We start from the raw sequence: 16,559 nt of genomic DNA, 5'->3' as shown, positions 1-16,559 counted from the left end.
CATTCAAAATTTCGAATGTAACATTGAATTTAACAAATGCTATTCAGAAGTTCAATAGTTTGTGTGGTAGGGAATTGTGTAAATTGATACATAATAGATACAAATATATCAATTTGAATGTTTCTATTTCAAATTTTGCATAATTCAAATATTACATTTAAAGAGAGCATTAGAAATATTATTACAAATATATCAATTTTAGTTTTTCGAATTTGAATATTGCATAATTCGAATTTAAAGGGACACTCAGGTTTTATTAAATTTTCATGATTCAGATACAGCATGTCATTTTAAACAACTTTCCAATTTATTTCCATTAAAAAAAAAATGTGCACAATCTTTTATATTTACACTTTTTTGAGTCACCAGCTCCTACTGAGCATGTGCAAGAACTCAGACTATACGTATATGCATTTGTGATTGGCTGATTGCTATCACATGGTACAGGGGGAGTGGAAATATACATAACTTTTAAATGTATTAGAAAATAATCTACTACTCATTTGAAATTCAGAGTAAATTCTATTGTATTGTCTTGTTATCTTGCATTTGTTGATTATGCAAATCTATTGTGTTTACTGGTCCTTTAATTATTAGAAATATTTGCTGTCTGCATTTATCATTGCACAAGCATTTCTACTGAAATGCTTGTGCAGTGCCGCCCCCTGCAGATTAGCGACCAGGGGGTCTCAATTAACCCGATTGTATCGGGCTTATTGCTGTCCGCCACCTGTTCTTAACTTACATTTCCGGCGAGCCAGAAAGTACGGGGGAGGATAGCAGTATCCGCTGCTTGGTAAATCCACCCCTTGATATCAACACGTTTACATCTCTAATGGCAAACTGGCTTATTTGAAAGAGCTATTGGACCTTGATTGTCCTCAAATGATTTTTATTGGTTCATATTGACATACAGTATATTGTCCATTCCTGTAAGTAATTGTACAAAGTACAAACCCTCTTGAGTTGTCACCGCCAATGCCATATATTCAGCTTCACATGAAAATAAAGCTACTGTAGCTTGCTTCCTTGACTTCAATTAATTGACCTTCTTTAGTTAAACTAAAACAGTTTAGGTTGGATTAATCCAATTTTTTTAAATTTTTTTTAATTATTTTTTTAAAGTCTCTAGATGCAAAGGCAACATTTTTTTTATTATTATTATTTTTTTATTGAGAGTTTTGCACGTTACAAAGGTATTCAGATGTACAAAGTACAAACTCACTTGTAGCATACAGGTACAATTCTGTAAAAACATATTGTAAAACATATTTGTAGATTCTAAAACATTGGTCAAATCCTGGCGGGTGATGATCTGTAAAAAGGAAACACAGAGGCGCCACAAATGGTCTAGTACCACCACGACAAAATTTTAATAAAGTGCAAACTGCATTCTTTAAAAGTAAGAAACACAACACCTTATAAATATAGCCTTCTAGTATAAAAACCGAGGAGATGCTTAATAGAGTTGGTGGTAGGAAAGAAAGGTAATTTACAGAGCTCTGGCAACCTGAACGTGTTTTTCTACATTTGCTATTGTAGGTAAACAGTACATTCTGATTTAGCGATGTGATCGCCTAGTGTCTAGCAAAAGTTGTTTATGTCTTACATAAATATTAGAGATGGCATTTAGTTCCCACTTATTTAATGTAGTGCTGTCTCTTCTGCAGTCTCGGCCGCTGGCCGCAAGACAGGAATCAAGCTGTGAGTTACGTATGTTAGCCCTCCTACAAATTATGTTAAATAGTGATGCTAAGAAAAATAAGATAACCTGTCAGACCCTCTAACTTGCTTTTAGACACCATCACATGAACACGTAAGGAGAGGAGAAATATGAGGCTGAGACAGTAACGATGTTAAGATATCTTCTCCTGAATTATCGTTTGCAAAATCGCTATGGGGGAGATGTACAGACATGAAAGGGATATGCAGAGATATTTGCAAGAGTGTGTTATTAAACCTTTGCCGCTTCTAGATATTATCGTTTACCAGATTTTTATTATATATATATATATAATTCAGTGATGTGCTAAAAGTTCCATTTATCTATTGTCAAATAAAAACCTTAAAGTCAAAATTAATACAATATATATATATCTCTCATATAGAACAAGTTGCAGAACTTTCCACATGTATTAACTGGGAACATGAGTGGTTAGTAAGCTTTTACTTCAAGTTATCACTTCCGACAGAATTAATGCAGATAAAGAGTCTTCTTTAGCCCGTTTCAAAACTAAAGTTCATCTGGATGTTTAGTTCAGGTAAGAACCATGGGCATCTTAACTTAGTAATTGGCGGATCACTTATAAAGAAGATCTTTTCTCTTGTTACGAGAGAAGAGACAGATGCGCCACATGGCCCAATATTGTTTGATCCAAAAAGGTTAAACGAGCAGGTTGTGTTAAATTACACTCACAATCTTAGGAGCACTCCAGTTAGTGCAATAGGAACAGTCTGGGATCTATAACAGTCACCCAGCAGACCGACCTCTTGGTGAGATGATGGATAATCTGTGATGAAAATACAAAAAGACACAGAGGTGCCTATATGGCCTAGTACAGTCTTAAACCAGGGAGCAGTGGTATATGTGGTAATATATATACTCACAAAGGGTAATGCATCTCCGTTGATGCTATTCAGACAGGAAGGGATCAATACAGTCACCCAACAGACTATGACAAGGCTTCCACAGGAGGCAAACAGCAGCGGTCCAATGGACCAAGAGAGATCCAAATAATACACAGTAGCAAGTGTTTAAGATAAAGTAGTATCAACTTTACTAACAAAGATTAAAATCAAGCGACGCGTTTCTCAGCAGATAGCTGTTTCATCAGGCTTATAAAATGTAACTTAAACACTTGCTATATATAGACCACATTTCTATCAGTATGATTAGCAACGCCTGTGAGAGGAGTGGCTACAGGCAACTCCCTCACAGATGAGCCTATCAGCACTTAGTATGTAAAAAATAACAAACATAATTTAAAACTAACTTAAATGTTGATTCATCACATTTTAATCTACTAGCATTCAGTTCATTAGACACAATACAAAAACAAAACAAAACTGAACATTAATATATATTCACAATGCAAGTTTAGATTTCTCACAGTTGTTATCTCATGGATGTTCGCTATACAAGGGATAATGTTTTCATATCTCAATATATCATTTGTGCAATGTGTTATAAATAGTTTAGATCAAAAATCCCTATTGGAGGAATAAAGCTAAGGACTATATGTTTTCCGTACCTCTTCAACTTTTACTCTACTTGCTTGAATAAAATCTGTATAACGATCTCAGAGTTGTCTGTGTGATGGCGTATTTTCATACATGTTAGCGTTCACCAGTAGTCTTTGCGCATGTGTGTGATGTCATCCATCAAGACACTGCGCTATATTGTATCTTCCAAACGTATTAATACATTATAGTGCACCGATGCCGTATGTGATTATAAACCTAACTATGTTGTGAAATTCTCTAATGTAACTGATCCTAGTCATAATGATTTTTACAGAGAGGGTATTATATTATACTAATGTAAAGTGTTGTACCTTTATGATACCGGGTTTTCGCTAGTGAATTTGATTGACAGGACAGGCTGTGTGTAAACATATCCGATCAGCCAATCACAAGTGTAAGCGTCACTGGGGGTATGACCTTCGTCTAGCGAATCAGTCTTAGATGTATACTCGAAATAGGACTTGTAGTGTAAATTATAAATATATGACTGATGATAACATAAATACTGGCTCAAATTGTCAACGTAGTATTGGTGGCTCAAGCCTACATTATAAAGAGTGTCAATAATGGTTACATTGCGGGGTAACTGTTAAGCATATTATCTATGTGTAGACATATTTAGATCGGCCAATCAAAAGGCGAAACATCATGGGGGGTATATGTCAATCAAGCTAGTATTTTCATATGTAATAATGTCAAATAGGGATAAAATGTAATCGGACTTTTGTGAAAAATATTTTGTATTAACCCAACCTATCAGTATGGTGTTGTCCTTGGAAAATATACTATAAGAAGTGTCAGTGTTGGTTACGTAGCGATCTAGCTATAAGATATATGTATTTTTATATAATGTGAAATGTGGTCAGTTAGACTAAACTCAGGCTCCAACGTGATACATACTAATGAATCTAAATGAAGACATATATAAACAGAGTGTATATTATACCATTTATAGTGGTTGTGATGTTATCTTAAGAAAAAAGATGCTATAAATTGATATTCTGCAGATCTGTTGATCTTACAGTAATTGTAATAATTCAAAGAGGAATTGTTATATGTTAATTAATGTGATAGAAGATCGTATCCCTATAGTGATAGTAAAACTCATGTTCATGTATAATGTTATTTATTTATGTGAAAAATATAGTGGCAAATGTGATTATGACATTAGTGCTATGTCCTTTAATTTAACTAAATATGATACTGTAATAGTGTTATCGTATAGGTATGTTCATTATAGTGTTCTGTCATTAATAATAGTGAGGTTAACAATGATATTCTTAGAAAAAGATAAAGTAATAATAACCATAAATGATAAAACACCTATAAAAGAGAGATATTCTCACGAGATCCTTATGTAGACTCTCAATATATGTGTATGTTACAGTGAATTACGCATTCTTGTTAGAGATGAGCTAATAAAACTATGTATATTACTATAGGAGTATATCATACTAATGAGGGGACCAGGGTCAATACAAGGGATGATAGCTATGGCACAAACATACGTGGACTGTATGAAATGTGCAGATAATCGCTCCTTTCTAAATGACACATCATGTGTCTCAAAATGTTCAAATGAGATCGTACTAATGATGGAGACCTAGTGTCAAAATCACACATATGTCCCAAGATATTCAGATAGAATCATACTAATGATGAAAACATTGTGCCAAAACACTTCAGTGTACCTTAATATAAATTAAGGAAAAGATACCAACAGATAGGGCCACATGAAGTGCCAATAAATATCACTGAATATGATTAATAACGTTCTCTTGTTAGGTGTATCCAGTCCACGGATCATCCATTACTTGTGGGATATTCTCCTTCCCAACAGGAAGTTGCAAGAGGATCACCCACAGCAGAGCTGCTATATAGCTCCTCCCCTAACTGCCATATCCAGTCATTCTCTTGCAAGCTCTCAACATAGCTGGAGGTAGTAAGAGGAAAGTGGTAAAATATAGTTAGTTTTTTCTTCAATCAAAAGTTTATTGTTTTTAAATGGTACCGGAGTTGTGCTATTTTATCTCAGGCAGCATTTAGAAGAAGAATCTGCCTGCGTTTTTCTATGATCTTAGCAGAAGTAACTAAGATCCACTGCTATTCTCACATATGTCTGAGGAGTGAGGTAACTTCAGAGGGAGAATGGCGTGCAGGGTATCCTGCAATAAGGTATGTGCAGTTAAGTTTTTCTAGGGATGGAATTTGCTAGAAAATGCTGCTGATACCGGAATAATGTAAGTTAAAGCCGAAATACAGTGATTTAATAGCGACTAGTATCAGGCTTGCTATCAGAGGTATACACTCTGATTAATGTGCAATATAAAACGCTTGCTGGCATGTTTAATCGTTTTTATATATGCTTTGGTGATAAAACTTATTGGGGCCTAGTTTTTTAAACATGGCTGGCTTTATTTTTGAGGTTTTCCACTGTTATAGTATAAAAGTTACAGTTGGTGCAGTTAAAATTACAAACTGTGACATTCAGCTTCCCTCATCAGTCCCCTGCATGCTATAGGACATCTCTGAAGGGCTCAAAAGGCTTCAAAAGTAGGAGCTGTGGCAGTTGTTATGACTGTTTAAAAAACATGTTTTTTGTTTTGTTAATCTGTTTTTTGTATTAAGGGGTTAATCATCCATTTGCAAGTGGGTGCAATGCTCTGCTAACTTGTTACATACACTGTAAAAATTTAGTTAGTTTAACTGCCTTTTTTCACTGTTATTTCAAATTTTGGCAAAATTTGTTTCTCTTAAAGGCACAGTAACGTTTTTTTTTTTTATATATTGCTTGCTAACTTGATTTAAAGTGTTTTCCAAGCTTGCTAGTCTCATTGCTAGTCTATATAAACATGTCTGACATAGAGGAAACTCCTTGTTCATTATGTTTAAAAGCCATGGTGGAACCCCATAGGAGAATGTGTACTAAATGTATTGATTTCACTTTAAACAATAAAGATCAGCTGTTATCTTTAAAAGAATTATCACCAGAGGATTCTGACGAGGGGGAAGTTATGCCGACTAACTCTCCCCACGTGTCGGACCCTTTGACTCCCGCTCAAGGGACTCACGCTAAAATGGCGCCAAGTACATCAAAGACGCCCATAGCGATTACTTTGCAGAACATGGCGGCAATCATGGATAATACCCTGTCAGCGGTATTTGCCAGACTGCCTGAATTCAGAGGAAAGCGCGATAGCTCTGGGGTTAGACGTAATACAGAGCGCGCAGATGTTTTAAGGCCCATGTCTGATACTGCGTCACAATATGCAGAAGCTGAGGAAGAGCTTCAGTCTGTGGGTGACGTCTCTGAGAACCTCTGGGTGTTGCTTGGAGAGGTTTTAGCTGCTCTGAATGACTGTGACACAATTGCAGTGCCAGAGAAATTGTGTAGACTGGATAAATACTACGCGGTGCCGGTGTGTACTGACGTTTTTTCCAATACCTAAAAGGTTTACAGAAATTATTACTAAGGAGTGGGACAGACCCGGTGTGCCGTTTTCCCCCCCCTCCTATTTTAAGAAAAATGTTTCCAATAGACGCCACCACACGGGACTTATGGCAGACGGTCCCTAAGGTGGAGGGAGCAGTTTCTACTTTAGCAAAGCGTACCACTATCCCTGTCGAGGACAGTTGTGCTTTTTCAGATCCAATGGCTAAAAAATTAGAAGGTTACCTTAAGAAAATGTTTATTCAACAAGGTTTTATCCTGCAGCCCCTTGCATGCATTGCTCCTGTCACTGCTGCTGCGGCGTTCTGGTTTGAGTCTCTGGAAGAGGCCTTTCAGACAGCTACTCCATTGACTGAAATACTTGACAAGCTTAGAACACTTAAGCTAGCTAATTCTTTTGTTTCTGATGCCATTGTTCATTTGACTAAACTAACGGCTAAGAATTCTGGATTCGCCATCCAGGCACGTAGGGCGCTATGGCTTAAATCTTGGTCAGCTGACGTGACTTCAAAGTCTAAATTACTTAACATTCCCTTCAAGGGGCAGACCCTATTCGGGCCTGGTTTGAGGGAAATTATTGCTGACATTACTGGAGGTAAGGGTCATACCCTTCCTCAGGACAGGGCCAAATCAAGGGCCAAACAGTCTAATTTTCGTGCCTTTCGAAACTTCAAGGCAGGTGCAGCATCAACTTCCTCTGCTACAAAACAAGAGGGAACTTTTGCGCAATCCAAGCCGGCCTGGAAATCTAACCAGGCCTGGAGCAAAGGCAAGCAGGCCAGAAAGCCTGCTGCTGCCTCTAAGACAGCATGAAGGAACGGCCCCCTATCCGGCAACAGATCTAGTAGGGGGCAGACTTTCTCTCTTCGCCCAGGCGTGGGCAAGAGATGTTCAGGATCCCTGGGCGTTGGAGATCATATCTCAGGGATATCTTCTGGACTTCAAAGCTTTCCCCCCACAAGGGAGATTTCACCTTTCGAGATTATCTGTAAACCAGATAAAGAAAGAGGCATTCTTACGCTGTGTGCAAGACCTCCTAATAATGGGAGTGATCCATCCAGTTCCACAGATGGAACAAGGACAGGGATTTTATTAAAATCTGTTTGTGGTTCCCAAAAAAGAGGGAACCTTCAGACCAATTTTGGATCTAAAGCTCTTAAACAAATTCCTCAGAGTTCCACCGTTCAAAATGGAAACTATTCGGACAATCCTACCTATGATCCAGGAGGGTCAGTACATGACCACAGTGGATTTGAAGGATGCTTACCTTCACATACCGATTCACAAAGATCATCATCGGTTCCTAAGGTTTGCCTTTCTAGACAGGCATTACCAGTTTGTGGCTCTTCCCTTCGGGTTAGCTACAGCCCCAAGAATTTTTACAAAGGTTCTGGGGTCTCTTCTGGCGGTCCTAAGACCACGGGGCATAGCAGTGGCCCCTTATCTAGATGACATCCTGATACAGGCGTCAAACTTCCAAATTGCCAAATCTCATGCGGACATAGTGTTGGCATTTCTGAGGTCGCATGGGTGAAAAGTGAACGAGGGAAAGAGTTCTCTATCACCCCTCACAAGGGTTTCCTTCCTAGGAACTCTGATAGATTCTGTAGAAATGAAAATTTACCTGACGGAGTCCAGGTTATCAAAGCTTCTAAATTCCTGCCGTGTTCTTCACTACATTCCGCGCCCTTCGGTGGCTCAGTGCATGGAAGTTATCGGCTTAATGGTAGCGGCGATGGACATAGTGCCATTTGCGTGCCTACATCTCAGACCGCTGCAATTATGCATGCTCAGTCAGTGGAATGGGGATTACACAGATTTGTCCCCTCTGCTAAATCTGGATCAAGAGACCAGAGATTCTCTTCTCTGGTGGCTATCTCGGGTCCATCTGTCCAAAGGTATGACCTTTCGCAGCCCAGATTGGACAATTGTAACAACAGATGCCAGCCTTCTAGGTTGTGGTGCAGTCTGGAATTCCCTGAAGGCTCAGGGATCGTGGACTCAGGAGGAGAAACTCCTCCCAATAAATATTCTGGAGTTAAGAGCAATATTCAATGCTCTTCTAGCTTGGCCTCAGTTAGCAACACTGAGGTTCATCAGATTTCAGTCGGACAACATCACGACTGTGGCTTACATCAACCATCAAGGGGGGACCAGGAGCTCCCTAGCGATGTTAGAAGTCTCCAAGATAATTCGCTGGGCAGAGACTCACTCTTGCCATCTATCAGCGATCCATATCCCAGGTGTAGAGAACTGGGAGGCGGATTTTCTAAGTCGTCAGACTTTTCATCCGGGGGAGTGGGAACTTCATCCGGAGGTGTTTGCTCAATTGGTTCATCGTTGGGGCACACCAGAATTGGATCTCATGGAGTCTCGCCAGAACGCCAAGCTTCCTTGTTACGGATCCAGGTCCAGGGACCCAGAAGCGACGCTGATAGATGCTCTAGCAGCACCGTGGTTCTTCAACCTGGCTTATGTGTTTCCACAGTTTCCTCTGCTCCCTCGACTGATTGCCAAAATCAAACAGGAGAGAGCATCGGTGATCTTGATCGCGCCTGCATGGCCACGCAGGACCTGGTATGCAGACCTGGTGGACATGTCATCCTTTCCACCTTGGCCTCTGCCTCTGAGACAAGACCTTCTACTACAAGGTCCTTTCAATCATCCAAATCTAATTTCTCTGAGACTGACTGCCTGGAGATTGAACGCTTGATTTTATCAAGGCGTGGCTTCTCCGAGTCAGTCATTGATACCTTAATACAGGCAAGAAAGCCTGTAACCAGGAAAATCTACCATAAGATATGGCGCAAATATCTTCATTGGTGTGAATAGAAGAATTACTCATGGAGTAAGGTTAGGATTCCTAGGATATTGTCCTTTCTCCAAGAGGGTTTGGATAAAGGATTATCAGCTAGTTCTTTAAAGGGATAGATTTCTGCTCTGTCTATCCTTTTGCACAAGCGTCTGGCAGAGATTCCAGACGTCCAGGCATTTTGTCAGGCTTTGGTTAGAATTAAGCCTGTGTTTAAACCTGTTGCTCCTCCATGGAGCTTAAACTTGGTTCTTAAGGTTCTTCAAGGAGTTCCGTTTGAACTCCTTCATTCCATTGATATCAAACTTTAATCTTTTAAAGTTCTGTTTTTGATGGCTATTTCCTCGGCTCGTAGAGTCTCTGAGTTATCAGCTTTACAATGTGATTCTCCTTATCTGATTTTCCATACAGATAAAGTAGTTCTGCGTACAAAACCTGGGTTTTTACCTAAGGTAGTTTCCAACAAGAATATCAATCAAGAGATTGTTGTTCCATCATTGTGTCCTAATCCTTCTTCAAAGAAGGAACGTCTTTAAAGCACGGACTATGTCCAAATTATGTAAAAGTTTTACTTACAAGCGACTAAAGATTTTCGTCAAACATCTTCCCTGTTTGTTGTTTACTCTGGACAGAGGAGAGGTCAAAAGGCTTCGGCAACCTCTTTCTTTTTGGCTTCGGAGCGTAATATGCTTAGCCTATGAGACTGCTGGACAGCAGCCCCCTGAAAGGATTACAGCTCATTCTACTAGAGCTGTGGCTTCCACCTGGGCCTTTAAAAATGAGGCTTCTGTTGAACAGATTTGCAAAGCGGCGACTTGGTCTTCGCTTCATACCTTTTCAAAATTTTACAAATTTGATACTTTTGCTTCTTCGGAGGCTGTTTTTGGGAGAAAGGTTCTACAGGCAGTGGTCCCTTCCGTTTTAGTACCTGCCTTGTCCCTCCCTTCATCCGTGTACTTTAGCTTTGGTATTGGTATCCCACAAGTAATGGATGATCCGTGGACTGGATACACCTAACAAGAGAAAACATAATTTATGCTTACCTGATAAATTTATTTCTCTTGTGGTGTATCCAGTCCACGGCCCACCCTGTCCTTTTAAGGCAGGTCTAAATTTTAAACTACAGTCACCACTGCACCCTATGGTTTCTCCTTTCTCGGCTAGTTTCGGTCGAATGACTGGATATGGCAGTTAGGGGAGGAGCTATATAGCAGCTCTGCTGTGGGTGATCCTCTTGCAACTTCCTGTTGGGAAGGAGAATATCCCACAAGTAATGGATGATCCGTGGACTGGATACACCACAAGAGAAATAAATTTATCAGGTAAGCATAAATTATGTTTTTGGGAGAGAGTCCAGGTATTGTCAGTTCATTGCTGCCTGAATGTGTATCGCCATGCTTGTCTTCAAGAAAGAATATCGACAAGGGTGATCGCGTTGTGCCTTTTGGACCTGTAGTATGGTGTCAAGTTGATTGACCTTTGGATCCAATGTTGTCACTGCTAAGGTATGTTGTGCTGGGTCGGGTTTACATGCTGGTATGTTATATGGAGGTTGTAGGTTGGCTGGTTGTAGGTCCTTGCAAGTAAAACAGCATGTTGGTCCTCTTGAAAATCTTTAGATAACACCCGGTCCTCTATGTTGTCCGAGTGAACTCGTGGGAAACCAGGCATTTTTTCTGTAAAGTGTAGTGTCTTCCAGTCCCTTTCATATGATTTGGCTGGTAACAAGTCCCGCTCCGGTATTTCTGCTGGTAAATGCTTTGGCAGGAGTCCGGTGTTTTCTATGATATCTCTAGGCAGGGATGTTTGGAAGAGTTTGGTTAGCATGTTACCTAGTTTAGCGAAGCGTTGGTCTAAGGTCTGCGCTAGGTCAAGCTCCCATGCGGTCGCCATCTTGAAAAAATCTGCAGACGGGCTGATTAAAAGCTGTAGGTTTGGTAGGCTGCTAATGTAGTAATAATAGAATATTATATTGTCCAGTGTTGGAGAAAAGCTCAGTAAGACAGGTTTCTGGGGGGGGGTTGTTACCTAATGGTTGGCCGCCGCCTTAGGCCTTATACTTCCAATTTGCGGCTCTGGTTTCATGAAAACAGCGAATAGGAGCTGAAATTGAGCCTCAAGTTGTTATATAGCTATGATTTGATGGGTGTGATAGAGAAGGGTGCTGTTTTAAGATCAATAATCGTCGGATTGAAGAAGATTCCTTCAGAGCACACAAAGAGTGCGTCCTGTCAGCCCCCCTGGATTAATCAACTTTACCCTTACTTGTCATTGCTTCTAGCTCATTTGGCTATTACGGTGTCCCAGGATTTCATGCCAAGTTGAATATTGTAACATCCATGACAACTGTCATCATTATCAGCAAAAGTATTCAAGTAGTATAGTCTATTGTATTTTTGGATTGTGAATTTGGTACCGTTATTATGAATGGGTACATTCTTATTTTCTTGTAAAATGACTGACGCTCCACTGTTTGTTGCTGTTTCTACAGAGGAAATATCTTGAGGGTATGAAGGGGTGTATAATGCTTTTTAGTTTTTCTAGAGTTATTATTACATGTTTCCCCTTGTGGCACCATCTGCAAGTTCTAAGGAATGTCTATTCAGTTTAAAGGTGTCATTGAAACTTTTAAACTTTTGATACTGGTATATATATAGGACATTGCACATTGCACTTGTATCAACCATTAGTCCCTTTGTTGTGTTTTTTTTCCCATAACAATTCAAAAGAAAATGGCTAGCAAAACACTTGCATACAGGTGGGTTGAATTGCATGCACCTCATACCATTTTCTCCCTGAGAGAAGGGAGAGAAAAGAAGGGGAGGGAAGAAAAGGGAGGGAAATGAAAGAAGGAAGGGAGAGAGAGAGAGAGAGAGAGAGAGAGAGAGAGAGAGAAGTGGGTAGGGAGAACAGAAAAGGGGGGAGGGAAAGAAAGTGATAGAAGGGAGCAAGGGAGGGAGTTGAGAGATAGAAGGGATGGAGGAAGGGAGGGAAAGAAATAAGGGAGGGAGTGAGTTGAGGCAGGAAGGGAGTTGAGGAATGAAGGGAGGGAGAAAGGGAAAGAAGGAGGAATGGAGGGAAAGAAGAATACACTTTGAAAACAATCACTGCCCTTCACTTGAAACAACATACAATAATTATCATCATTACAGTAATTAAACTTTTTAAGTGTATTCATGACTGCAGAGACAGCTAGCTATTGGTATTATTATTATTCTTATCGGTTATTTGTAGAGAGCCAACAGATTCCGCAGCGCTAGCGCTGAGAGTTGATGATTAGACATCACAAGCTGATCTAAGCAGAGCACGGACGCATCCAGTCTGTTAGTTACTAAGACATACAATAAGCACTGCGCTCGCAGACCCACCACAGCTGATAAGGGGAGGCAGCATATTGGCACATGGTCTTCTCCTCCAGCCTCACCTTGTAATCATATCCCTGGTCAAGTTTCTCACCAAGAACGCTTCCACTGCAAAAATGCTGGTGGCTCTAAATGAAGCAACGGTTTAAAGGAGCACAGCCTGTGAAGAGCGAATTTAGTCAGTGCACGTGCCTTGTCTTCTCTGTAAAAGCCTGCACTTTATCGCTCACTGTACTGTGTGCTGGCTTTTAGAGAGAGGATAGGGCAGATGTGTTGCCCCTCCCAAATCTGCTGCCCTAGGCACCGGCCTTGTTGGCCTAGGCCATAATATGCGCCTGCTTGTTTAACGTTGTCTTTTCTTTTGGGCCTGCAGTTTACATCTTTATGCGTCAAGCTTTTGCAATGGCTGCACCACAGTGACTGACTTTTACTTTGACTGTTTAAACATGCAGTAGTTCTGTGTCATTTTTGCCCACAATTGCAACAGATAATATTAAAGTCGTCTCTAGCTTTTAATCTTGAAATTGTGTTACTCACTTTTTTTAACACGTTGTCATCATTTGGACTATTGCAGTATTCTTCTGTATCTTCAAAACTTCTCAACTGTGTCTTGAATTCTGTGGAAGTCACTTGTGTAATATAGATGACAAATGGTTTAAAGGGGCAGTTTACTCAAAAATTTTCTCCCCTTTAATTTGTTCCCAATGATCCACTTTACCTGCTGGAGTGTATTAAATTGTTTACAAGTAGCTCCTTTACCCATATATTGGCATTTGAAATTGTTGATTTAGCATGTGGTATCCCCACCTATTCTGAAAGTTTGTGGCCGCGCGTACCAGCTATAGATGAGCTTTGTAAACACAGCCAGCAGAAGAAATTACACTCCCAGTGTGTTAAAGCAGAGATAAGGTAATAAAATGTTGATTTTCCATTGTTCTCTCAAAGTATTGGGGATTGTTTTAAGGACAGATATAAGAAAAAGAAGCAGGTATATGTGCACAATGTGATACAGTAATGAGATCTGATTATACCTACAAACTCAACCAATTTTATTAGGCTCAAAACACAAAATCAGAGCTTTAATATACAGAAATAAACCTTAAAAAGCAAATTTTCATACATTTTTTACTCTGCAGTTGGTAATAAAGCAATTGTAAACACATTAAGGGAAAAACTATTTTACAGTATACTGTGCCTTTAAATGATTCTGGTAAACCTTTTCAAATCATTACAGCCCGTCACTTAACGTTTCTCCTGCATTTCTCAGTGCTGTAACAACATAGTTTGTCACACACTCACAGCTATCCTACGAGATGTTAGTTTGGTGTACAGATGAATTATTCTGGGTTTCCCTATTCTCACGTAATAGTCTCTCATTTATCTATTTGAAGTGCTTTTCTCCCATCATAGGTTGCCTCAAATAATTAAAGACAAACTTTTATCATCCAAGAATTGAATTATTTCAGCATACACTTCCTCATTCTTACGTCTGTCTTAATCCTCATATTTGCCGTCTACTGGCACGCCCAGTATAGTTTTCTTGAGATTGATTAACCATAAATGTATCAAAAATGTTGTCTCCCGAAGTTCATAATTCTTTTCTTCTCTATCAAAGCAAAGCCTGCTCCATCGATTTCCTGCATTCCTTCTGGGCCCATAAACTGTTACCGTTTGAGTGAGGGTAGGCTAATTGGGCATATAAATTGCTTTATATGACAGTGGAGTAAAAACACATATGTACACTATGTTTGTCTGTCTCAGTACAACAACTTTATTAGTAACTTCCTATTACAAGGGGAAGAAACAAAAACAAACTTTATTCATACATTCAATAATGCTCATAGGTTACATCACCACAAGAGCTCATTCAGTAATATTGTTACAGTTTTATTGATTTCTTTGTTAGTCGAAGTCTTAACAAATGTTTATTGGGTGTTGGGCTAACCCAGCAAACCCCTTTACTGCCAGTCAATGCTGCCTGCCTCTAAGATATATACAATGTATTGAAACCCTCTTCTGAAACCAATGGGTTAACTGTTACCTTTGAAAGTCTTTTTTTTTTTTTAGAGGTCATGTGTTGGAGTACTTTCTTGTAGCTTTGGGGTACTTTTTTGATTTGCCTGGGTGTTGTGGGCTGCCAAGGGCTTAAAATTACTTTTTTTGTCTATGTTTAGTTTGTTCACGCTTTCAGTGACATCAATTCCTCTGACGTGATTAAATATGCACACTATGAAATATTTTTCAAAGTTGGCAGGTCAATTTGCTGGTTAGACTCCCAGATCTCTCATTTTACCCATCAGGCTTCTTGCATGTGCAAGCATACATTTAACTTTACTATTCTTTCTGCAACCATTATGTGCTCTGCCATCCAAACTTTGTAAGGTAACGTGACATATTCTAAAATCCCTATTCCCTCTTTAAGAGATAACACTGTATTTCCATTTCAAGAGCATAAATAGCATGCAGTGCTGCATTTTATTCCTCTATCACAAGTACAACATAGCACCAGCAACAATACTATACAGGAAACAGCATGCAGTGACCCTACCTAAACACAGGTACAACACAGCAGTATCTACTCATCCCAGCAACATTACTGAATAGGACTGCCACCTTTCCTTGAAAAAAATACCAGCTGTGCTCATTAGCACACATTTGCATAAATTATTATACAACATTACTTGGGAACTAAAGCTGCTGATATTAATCATTCATTACAATTAGATTGTAACACACTTAGAAGAAGTTCCCCCATGATATCATCTTTATTTCTAAATTTAGTCATATTTTTACTTTTAACTGGCAAAGAAAGTGCCTTGAGTTCATAGCAACTTTCTAATTATCAATGTTCTGATAATTGTCAGAATATGTTTGATTTTTTCCCTTCAAACAGAGAGGCTTTTACAACTATTTGTCTTATGACTGCAGTAGTTGTGTGTAAATAATTTCAGTGAGAAAATCCAAAGTTGGCAAAAAAGTTATATGCTTGTATTTGGCGGACAAATACAGGTATACCCCGCTCATACAGCGGGTTAGGGACCGGAGCTCCGCTGTAAAGTGAAAACCGCCTTAAAGTGAAACAAGGCAGTTTTAGCTTTCTTTTCAGTGTTTAAAATCTTAAAAACATGTTTGAACTAACATATATTAGGGGTGCAATAGTGATACGTTTAGTTTAACACTAGCACAGCAAGTATTCAATTAATATTCAATAAATACTGTACCTGTAAAATAGTGACAATTACTGTAGTAAAATTTGCCAGACTATAGCACTGACACAGATTGCACTACAATGCAGTTAACAGAGTGAACTAAGCATAGCAAAATGGTGCTAGTCACTTTTCCCGCGGTCTCACAATGATTTACAGCACTGTTTCAAAATCCTTGGAGGTTGAACTTCAGCTCCACAAAGCGCTGTATTAGCGAATCGCTGTAAAATGAAGCGCTGTAAAGTGAGGTATACCTGTAGTAAGAAATACACCAAAATGGGCCTAGAGCAATATCTTGGTTTGTCTACTTTAACAAAATACAAACTGCTAGATTACGAGTCTTGCATTAGGGTTAAAAAGCAGCGTTGAGAGGTCCCAACGCTGCTTTTTAACGCCCGCTGTTATTACGAGTCTGGCAGGTACAGGTGTACCGCTCACTTTTTTTCCACAACTCGAGCATATCGCAAATTCCCTTACGTCAATTG

Source organism: Bombina bombina, chromosome 4, assembly GCF_027579735.1.
Source record: "Bombina bombina isolate aBomBom1 chromosome 4, aBomBom1.pri, whole genome shotgun sequence".
In the NCBI taxonomy this organism is placed as follows: Eukaryota; Metazoa; Chordata; class Amphibia; order Anura; family Bombinatoridae; genus Bombina; species Bombina bombina.
Note: the sequence above shows the minus strand (reverse complement) of the source record.